Genomic DNA, 11229 nt, shown 5'->3' with positions numbered 1-11229 from the left:
TGGTGGTGGTGGCGGTTTGGGGGGGGGTGGCGGCGTATATAAAGGGGGGCGGCTTGGAGGAGGGGCCAAGGCGGCGGAATGGAGGAGTCCCGGCCGGACTCCTCGTCCGAGGCGGCGGCGGCTCGGTCTTCGGGTGGGAGACGGCGCGCGCGGGGAGGTGGGCTGACTCGGCTGGGCTTCGGCCCAGTCGGCGCCGGAAGTTTTAAAAAAATAATAATTATGCCGACAGAAAAATAAATCCTATAAAGTAAAATAAAAACCTAAAAATGCCAAAACAAATTTTCATCGTCTAAATAAAATATTTAGAACGAGATGAACATTTTCTTGGCCCTAAAATGCAATTTTTAAAAACGTGCATATTTCTCTAATGCAAATAAAATCCAAATAAACTCAAATAAAAGCAAATAAATGATTTTAACATTTTTCCTCCAATATTTCAATTGTTTTGGAGAAGTCATATTATCTCCTCTCATATATTTTATAAGGAAATATTTTTTCGGAGAGAAAAATAATTAAAATAAAAAATCCTCGTTTCACTATTTGATACAAAATCAAATATGAAAATCGGGAAATCCCCAACTCTCTCCGAGGGTCCTTGAGTTGCTTAGGATTTCGAGGATTTTGGAACGGAAACACAATAAAATGTGATATGCATGGATGATCTATGTATAACATTCCAAATTGAAAATTTGGGATGTTACATGAGTGAATAGGGTGGCTATATCATTTAACTTAGTAAGATGTGCCACAACAATTTCAGATTCATAGCGATAAAAACGATCAGATTCAACCAAAGTAATTATCTCAGGATCGATAGAGAAATCATAATCCTTATCAGTAACACAGATAGGTGAAGTAGCAAAAGCAGGGTCGTATTTCATTCTAGCATTCAAAGACTTTTCTTTAAGCTTAACTAATAGTTTCTTAAGATCAGATCTATCATTGCAAGCAAGAAAATCTCTAGCAGTTCCTTCATCCATAACATAACCCTCAGGCACAACAGGAAATTCATATCTAGGGGGAGAATCTTCATCATCACTTTCATCAATATTATCAGTTTCATTAATTTCATTCTCTCTAGCCCTAGCAAGTTGTTCATCAAGAAATTCACCTAATGGCACAATATTATCAAGCATAGAAGTAATTTCATCATAAGTATCATGCATAGCAGAAGTGGCATCATCAATAACATGCGACATATCAGAATTAATAGCAAAAGCAGGTTTAGGTGTCGCAAGTTTACTCAAAACAGAAGGAGAATCAAGTGCAGAGCTAGATGGCAGTTCCTTACCTCCCCTCGTAGTTGAGGGAAAAATCTTAGTTCTTTCGTCTTTCAAGTTCCTCATAGTGATCAGCAGATATAAGTCCCAAGTGACTCAAAGAATAGACCTATGATCCCCGGCAACGGCGCCAGAAAATAGTCTTGATAACCCACAAGTATAGGGGATCGCAACAGTTTTCGAGGGTAGAGTATTCAACCAAAATTTATTGATTCGACACAAGGGGAGCCAAAGAATATTCTCAAGTATTAGTAGTTGAGTTTTCAATTCAACCACACCTAGATAACTTAATATCTGCAGCAAAGTATTTAGTAACAAAGTAATATCAAAGTAACGGTACTAGTGGCAAAAGTAACAGTAGCAGTTTTGTAGTAATCGTAACAGTGGCAACAGTAAACTACTAAGCAAAGAGCAATATGTGAAAAGCTCGTAGGCATTGGATCAATGATGGATAATTATGTTGGATGTGATTCCTCATGCAATAGTTATAACATAGGGTGACACAGAACTAGCTCCAGTTCATCAATGTAATGTAGGCATCTATTCCGAATATAGTCATACGTGCTTATGGAAAAGAACTTGCATGCCATCTTTTGTCCTACCCTCCCATGGCAGTGGGGTCCTATTGGAAACTAAGGGATATTAAGGCCTCCTTTTAATAGAGTACCAGACCAAAGCATTAACACTTAGTGAATACATGAAATCCTCAAACTACTATCATCACCGGGAGTGGTCCCGATTATTGTCACTTCGGGGTTGCCGGATCATAACACATAGTAGGTGACTATAGACTTGCAAGATAGGATCAAGAACTCACATATATTCATGAAAACATAATAGGTTCAGGTCTGAAATCATGCACTCGGGCCCTAGTGACAAGCATTAAGCATAGCAAAGTCACAGAAACATCAATCTGAGAACATAATGGATACTAGGGATCAAACCCTAACAAAACTAACTCGATTACATGGTAAATCTCATCCAACCCATCACCATCTAGCAAGCCTACGATGGAATTACTCACGCACGGCGGTGAGCATCATGAAATTGGTGATGGATGATGGTTGATGATGATGACCGCGACGGATTCCCCTCTCCAGAGCCCCGAATGGACTCCAGATCAGCCCTCCCGAGAGAGATTAGGGCTTGGCGGCGGCTCCGTATCGTAAAACGCGATGAATCCTTCTCTCTAAATTTTTTCTCCCCGAACATGAATATATAGAGTTGGAGTTGAGGTCGGTGAAGCATCAGGGAGCCCACGAGGCAGGGGGCGCGCCCAGGAGGGTAGGGCGCCCCCACCCTCGTGGACATGGTGTGGGCCCCCTGGCCTTGATTCTTTCGACAATATTTTTTATGAATTCCAAAAATATTCTCCCCGGAGTTTTAGGTCATTCCGAGAACTTCTATTTCTGCACCAAAATAACACCATGGCAATTCTGCTGAAAACAACGTCAGTCCAGGTTAGTCCCATTCAAATCATGCAAGTTAGAGTCCAAAACAAGGGCAAAAGTGTTTGGAAAAGTAGATACGATGGAGACGTATCAATGCTCACATTAAAGTGAAGAATTGAGGCACAAAGATAGCATCATAAAACACGTGACAAACACATCTAAGTCTAACATAGTTCCTATGCTTAGGAATTTTATAAGAAAACAAATTATCAAGGCAAGCCAAAACTATCATATGTAAGGAAGAAGAAAGAGACGATAGCAATCTCAACATGAAGAGAGGTAATTTAGTAACATGAAATTTCTACAACCATATTTTCCTCTCTCATAATAATTACATGTAGGATCATAAGAAAATTCAACAATATAGCTATCACATAACATATTCTCACCAAGATCCACATGGTTGCGAAGTTGACACTCTTCCAAAATAGTGGGATTAACATTAACTACAGTCATGACCTCTCCAAACCCACTTGTATCAAAAAATTCATAAGATTGAACATTCTCCAAATATGTGGGATATAAAGTTGCCACTCTTCCAAACCCACTTTCAATAATCTAGAAAACATTATTATTAATCTCATATTCATCATGGGGCTTCAATAAATTTTCAAGATCATAAGAAGAATCACCCCAATCATGATCTTTGCAACAAGTAGTAGACATAGCAAAAGTAGCATCCCCAAGCTTAGTGTTTTGCATATCATTAACACAATTGACATTAATGGAATTTATAATAACATCATTGCAGTCATTCTTTTGATTAAAGGCACTATCATGAATCACTTTATTATTATCTTCTTTCAACACTTCACACTTTTCAGATTCATGAATTTCTAGCAAAACTTCATAAAGATAATCTAGTGCCCAAAACTCACTAGCAACTGGTTTATCATAATTGGATCACTTAAGAATATTAGCAAGTGGATGAGGATCCATAAACTCTTTGCTTCTGATTTTCAATAAACACACAATTATACCAAGCAAACGAGCAAACAAACCAAGTAAGACATAAAGGGCAAATGAAAAGACAAACAGAAGAAGGGCGAATAAAAAGGCAAATCTATTTGAAAATCATTTTATAAGTGGGGGAGAGGAAAACAAGAGGCGAATGGAGAATGATGTAACACAAGAGATGATAGTTTTATGATGGGTACTTGGTATGTCTTGACTTGGCATAGATCTCCCCGGCAACAGCGCTAGAAATTCTTCTTGCTACTTCTTGAGCTTGCGTTGTTTTTTCCCTTGAAGAGGAAAGGGTGATGCAGCAAAGTAGAGATAAATATTTCTCTCAGTTAGAGAACCAAGGTATCAATCCAGTAGGAGACAATGCACAAATCACCAACACCTGCACAAACAATTAAACATCTTGCACCCAACGCGATAAAGGGGTTGTCAATCCCTTCACGGTCACTTGCAAAAGTGAGATCTAATAGAGAGAGATGAAACTAAACAAAAGATAAAGTATATATTTTTGGTATTTCTGGTTTATAGATCGAAAAGTAATCGAGTGCAAAAATAGTAGATCAGAAACTAATATGATGGAAAATAGACCCCGGGGCCATATGTTTCACTAGTGGCTTCTCTCAAGTAGCAAATAATACGGTGGGTGAACAAATTACTGTCGAGCAATTGATAGAAAAGCACAAAGTTATGATGATATCTAAGGCAATGATTATGAAATATAGGCATCACGTCCGTGTCAAGTAGACCGACTCCTGCCTGGATCTACGATTATTACTCCACACATCGACTGACTCCTGCCTGCATCTAGAGTATTAAGTTCATGAAGAACAGAGTAACGCATCAAGTAAGATGACATGATGTAGAGGAATAAACTCAAGCAATATGATGTAAACCCCATCTTTTTATCCTCGATGGCAACAATACAATATGTGCCTTGCTGCCCCTACTGTCACTGGGAAAGGACATCGCAAGATTGAACCTAAAGCTAAGCACTTCTCACATTGCAAGAAAAACCAATCTAGTTGGCCAAACTAAACCGATAGTTCGAAGAGAATTACAAAGATATGAAGTCATGCATATAATAATTCAGAGAAGATTCATCGAATCTCAACAAACATGCCACAAAAGAAGATTACATCGGATAGATCTCCAAGAACATCGAGGAGAACATGGTATTGAGAATCAAAGAGATAGAAGAAGCCATCTAGTTACTAGCTATGGACCCGTAGGTCTGAGGTAAAATACTCACGCTTCATACGGGCCCATAGATCTCCAAGTCTCCTAGGTGTCTTTCGGTCCAAGAAAAATCATCACGAAGTATTCCGTTTGGACTCCATTTGGTATTCCTTCTCTTGAGGCTCAAAAAAAGAGAAAATAACAGAAACTGGCACGAGGCTCTAGGTTAATAGGTTAGTTACAAAATTAATATAAAATAGCACACTAATGCATATAAAACATCCAAAACAGATAATATAATAGCATGGAACAATCAAAAATTATAGATACATTAGAGACATATCAGGAGCCAACTGGCTTAGACGGAATAGACAGAACGGGGTCTGGCGTACCGCAAAATGGAGGAAAATGGCCTTCCATTCGACCACGTATGGTCGAAACGGGGTCCTGCTCATCTGGAAGGTTCTGGCATACCACAAAACGGAAGAAACGTGTCGGTGCAACAGACCCTGGGCCTATCGCCCTGAGTGTGCACATGCACAAGATCAAGGTTGAAGCCTTAGACTAAGATGAACAAGAGACCAAGAGATTCGAAGCATCAACAAGCATATCAGAAAGGACCAGGTCCAAATTAGAGAAGCTAGATATCATCAAGAAAGAAGCCTCCCTTGCCGGGTAGGCGAGCCCGGCAAGGGGCGAGGCCACCCCCAGAAGATGCTGACCAAGGCGTCGCCAGGGCCTGCCGGGACCTGCGGAGACCATATCACCTCCCCGACCACTCCACCATGATTCATGTCGATGATCAGTGCGGTGTCAAGCCACAAAGTGATTAAGTGGCAGCCATTCACCACATGGCAGCCACTTTCTACAAAGAGAACCCATAGACGACACTCGTTGTATGACGTGTCAGGCAAGCAGGCATGGGGCTGGCGAGATAGCCCGGCAAGCCTTGTCGGGCAGCCAACGATGTGACACTTAGCGGCGCATTAAATGTGCATTGTCAGCCTGCAGAATTAGGTATGGTAGCTATTCGCTATCTTATCAGTGTCTAATGACTAAATTGCCACAGTGGTAACCCCTTAGCCTATAAAAGGAGGCCCGTGGCAACAGTTCGAGGGGTTGGAAAGTTAGATCACCCACACCCCCGTACGCACGTAGTCGCTGCTGCCCTGAGGCAACCCTTGCCAGGCAAGTGTACTGTGCACCACCACCACATTTCCACCATCAATCCACCGAAGCAGGAGTAGGGTTTTACGCCTCACGTAAGCCCGAACCTGGGTAAAACTGTCTGGGTGATCTCTGCCGCGCTGCCCCACATTGGTCTGCTCTTTTTGCAACGTGACTCCCCCCTGCTGAACCAGCAAGGGGCCGTCTTAGTCCCATAGGTGGTCGTGGTTTCCCATGACATCTTTGGAACGCCAGGTAGGGGGGGGGCACTTGTGCGAACCTGAAGACATAAGCAGCACGTCACCTTCATCTGCATCTTCGACGGCGCCGTCGACCATGGCGCCCAAGAAGAAACCAGCTTCTTTGGCTCATCCATCCACCTCGAAGGCTCCGCTGCCCGCGGCCTCCAACATTGCAGGGGGCACGGAGACGCGCGAGGACGTGCACGCTACTGGGGATGTGGTCAGAGCAGGCGGCACCACCACCATTTCCCCCGCGGCCGACGCGAGAGCAGGAGACGCCGGAGGAGAGCAGCACCAGGAACACCTCGACAGCCACACTCCGCTTGCCGACGGGCACAACCACAGCGATGGTGCTTGTTCTAGGGTGAACCGCCGCCCTCTGGCCGCCCCTACCGCAGGTGCGACCGCCGCACATGCGCTTTCCCCAGGGCTGGTCGGCCAAGCTGATGCGCCCAACGGAGCTAATGGCCCTTGAGCGCCTCCACCTCGGCAACCTGCCATCCAGGTGGCTGCACCAAAAAAGCGGGGGTGCAGTGCTTCCACCGCTGGCTCCGTCAGGAGCCGAGTGACGGTACGATCGACTTCATCATCATCTATGCCAAGCACAGGCTCGGAGGCCACGGCGCAGGCTCAACTGCTGCTGAGGTTTCTGCCAGCGACCGAGCAGATGGACGAATGGTGTGCCACCATCAAAAGTCTGCTCGGTTTTGCCGAAGCTGAAGGCTCACGATGAGCTGGCCTGCGACGACCTCCCCATGCAACGACAACGGCCCATGCTGCTGCCCATACGGATGGAGCCATCCCCACGGTGCAATCCCTGCCACGGCAACCAGCACGAGCGCGACCAAATCAAGACCCTGATGACGTCTCGATGGCCTCCTCTAATCCTCGGGCACATCAAGGCCAACAACGAACCGCAGAAGATAGGCGGAGAGGAGACATGTGCGTCATCGAGAAGCGCCACGACGACCTCCTCCGAGCCGACGGGCGCGGCGGCCCCGACGTCGACAACCCACGCTCGATGTTGGCAGGCCCCAGCCCTTCAAGGTTGGCTGCCCTACCTTCACCCGTGAGCTGCGGAAAGTCTGTTGGCCGTCTGTTCACACGTTCAAGCCAGAGATACGTCGGAAGTACGACGGGAGGCTGAACCCGGCATAGTTCTTGAGTATCTACACCATCATTGTTCAGGCTGCCGGGGGAAGAGATCAGAAGGTGTTCACCAACTACTTCCCTTTGGCCGTCAAGTCCAATGTGAGGCCTTGGCTGGTGCACCTGCCGAAGAATTCCATTTCATCATGGGCAGACGTGCACCATGAGTTCATCGATGCCTTCACCGGTGGCCACCAGGAGCCGGAATGACCCAGCAGTCTGCAACTTCTCCAACAGAAGGATGGAGAAACCCTCTGTAAGTATTTATAGAGATTCAACAAAGTTCATAGAAATATTCCAAATATCCATCCGGCAGCTGTGATAGCTGCCCTCCAGTCCAATGTGCTCAACCGCCGGATCCGTTCCAAGATGAACGTACGGTTGCCCATGACTGTGAAGGAGCTGTACACCCTAGTGGATAAGTGTGCCCATATGGAGGAGGGAAGGAACTTGCCCGGAGAGGAAGATTGCATCAATGTTGATTCACATGATGATGATGAATCAACCAGTTAGAAGAAAAGCAAGAAGCGCAGTAAGAAGCAGAGGGATAAGGCAGTGTTGACTGTTAAAGGATCAGGCACCCCTGGTACCGGCAAGATCGCCAAGGCTGAGGTCCCCATCAAGGAGATTGCCGTGTGCGCTGATTGCCGGGAAGCTGCGGCTGCCGAGAAGGCCAGGAAGGGAGATGGGCCGTACTACAAGATCCATCGGACCAAAGAACACGATCTTCAAGCGTGCTATCAGGTTGAGCAGTTGGTCAAGAGACAAAGAGCAGAATATGAGAAGCGTGATAAGGAAAAGGGTAAGAATATCGCTGGCGGTAAGGGCCGAGGTGGTGAAGCAAATCACCCAGGCAAACCCTTTAGAAATAAAGGAAAACCCGCCAGAGGCCAAGAGAAGGAAGCCTGTGATGATGAGAGTGATAGAGGGGATGAAGAGGAAAGATCAAGAGTTTCATAAGGCTACTAACGCATGTGCGTTGACGGTGGGGTGCATCTTTGCACACCTCTCACCGCCTGCTCAAGCGGTGGGCACGATAAGTCAATGATGTGGAGCTAGCGCTAGAGGCCCGAAAGCCACTCAAATGGTCCCGTACACCCATCATCTTTGATGAAGATTATCACCCTAGTCGTACCACTGCGCTAGGGTGCCTGCCATTGTTGGTTTCTCCAACAATTCGCAACCTCAAGGTCATGAAGATGCTTGTGGACGATGGGGCCGGACTGAATCTAATTTCCCCAGCAGTTATCAGTAAGCTTCAGATAGTGGAGGGAGAGCTAGAGGTTACCAGCACGTTTCAAGGAATTAATCCCAGCAGGAGTCATCCTAAGGGAAAGATCACATTGTCGGTGACACTTGGGGAGAACTGAACTGCCGGACTGAGAAGATTGTGTTTGACGTGGATGACCTCCCCCTGCCCTACAAAGGATCCTTGGACGCCCAGCCTTGGCTAAATTAATGGCGGCATCTCACTATGCCCACAACATCCTAAAGATGGCAGGGCCACTAGGAGTCCTTGCCATCCCATCAGATGAGAAAGATGTCGTCATTTGTGTGGACAAGATGTACCAGGACACGGTCGCGGCAGAGGCAGCGACGCCAGTAGTTCCCGCCAAGGAGAGCAAAGGAAAGAAAAAGTATTGTAGGACCTCCGGAAAAGAGTCCTAGAAGCATGCCCCCTCCGAGTGCACGGCACCCGTTGACAACGGGCCGGAGTGCTCCCACATCAAGAGATCAAAGGTTGCTGCTCCGCAAGTGAAAAATGTCCCAGTAGGGCTGGCTGGCATTGATGGTACCTTCACTATTAGTGCCACCCTTGATGACAAATAGGAAAACGCGCTTGTTCCTTCCTACGGGCGAATATCGATGTGTTTTCTTGGCAACCATTTTTTGTCCCGGGTGTTCCTAGGGAGGTAATTGAGCACCACCTTGCTGTCTGCCCACACGCCAGACCTGTTAAGCAGAAAATCCGGAAGCAGGCCTTGGAGAGGCGACAGTTTATTGTAGAAGAGATCAAGAAGCTTGAGTCAGATGGTTTGCAAGCATTAAAACAACATGCTACAGCACCTCAACATAATAACAAAAGGCATGGGCATGATGTACAGGTAAAGCATTACAAAACATGAACACTGATCTATCTCTAGAAATCACTAGAACATGCTCAAACACACGTGGTAAGATTGCAAGTTATAACAATTCAGACTTTGCAGAAAATAACATCAAGATGCAATGTTTAGAGCTATCAAACAACATGTTACAGGAACTTATCATGGCAAACAAAGGCATGGAATGAACCTACTAAATGCATAGATCAAAAGTCCCTTACTGACCATAAGCCAAAAAGGATCAGAAAATATGATGGCACCCACGTAAACATAGCAAGTTATAATACAGATTCAAACATGGCAGAAACAGAATTATGAAGGCATGTAAATGAGCTTGTGCAACTCACAACAGAGCAATACATAGCATGGAAAGGCACCCAATAGTAAGAAGACATGTTTGTGAAGCTAAGCATGGCAATATCAAGTCCATAGGGTGCATGGATCACTAGCAAAACACATGGTAACAACTGAACTTAATGTAAACAAGCTGACAGCAACATTATGAAGCAACTTTGGAGCAAGATATGAACAATCTACAGCAAGCTATAAATGCAACCAGGGGCATGTATGGTTAGAGGATGACATGTAGATCAAAACATGTTTATAGAATATCTCCAGATTATGCATAGAATGATTTGTAGAAGCAGGTTTATATAGCATCGCGAAATAACAGATTCAGCCTAGCAAAACAGCAACAGCGAGTACACTACTTAACAAGCTCGATTCACTCACCACAAGTCATTGCATGACAAGATAAGCATAGCATCATCAAGAAGACATGTTTATGTAACAAACCAAGTCAAGAACAATTTCATAGCATGCAAGGATCAACTATAGCAACCTTGGGAAAATTGAATAACATGTAAACAATCTGCCAGGAAACATTTTGAAGTAAAAGTAGAGCACAAAAATGACATGCTAGACTACTCCATAATTGCAACAAAGTACATGAATGGATAGACAACAACCACTTGTTCAAAACACCCTTACTGAAGTATCTCAAAATATGCATGGATCTCTCTGTAGCATCAAGTTTACATGGCATGAAAATAACAGCAGAACAGGGACTAAAATCAGCAACATCACGATGCCTAGTTTGCATGCTTGTGCTAGTCACCACATTGATCACAAAAATGCATGGCATACACCACTATAAAGAAGGCATGGCATAGATCAAAACACATGTAGACATCAACCTCATAGGATGCACACATCAATCATGGCAAAAATGACAAAAGAGCTCGTTCTGTTAACAGACAGCAGAAAACATTATGAAGCACTCTTACAATAATGATTCAGGCATCAAGATGACCTCAAATGAATAAGATGCAATGGAATGAAATGATGTACTCACTGAGACTAACAATTTGCCATATTATACGCACGAAACGGAGCTACGGGTGCAGAGATACAATGCGATGAACATGGCATGATAATGTCAGGGACTTAGTCAATTTCGAAAAAAAAACCGGCGAGCGCAATATAACTAAGACGTGACCAGGCGGGTTTTAGGCGGGCTCACCTAGCAGGCCTTGGCCCGGTCGGTGTGGAGGCAGGCCGAGCTGGGCCGGCGGATCTGGGCCGGACCACGGGGCCCACAGGGTCGGGCCGACGCGGGGACGCGGCCGTCGTCTCCCTCGATCCCGAACGAGACCGGGGAGGCCGGGGCGGCGGCGGCTCATGGCGACGCCGA

The sequence above is a fragment of the Triticum dicoccoides genome, chromosome 4B (assembly GCF_002162155.2).
Source record: "Triticum dicoccoides isolate Atlit2015 ecotype Zavitan chromosome 4B, WEW_v2.0, whole genome shotgun sequence".
Lineage (NCBI taxonomy): Eukaryota > Viridiplantae > Streptophyta > Magnoliopsida > Poales > Poaceae > Triticum > Triticum dicoccoides.
This window is presented reverse-complemented; position numbering follows the sequence as displayed.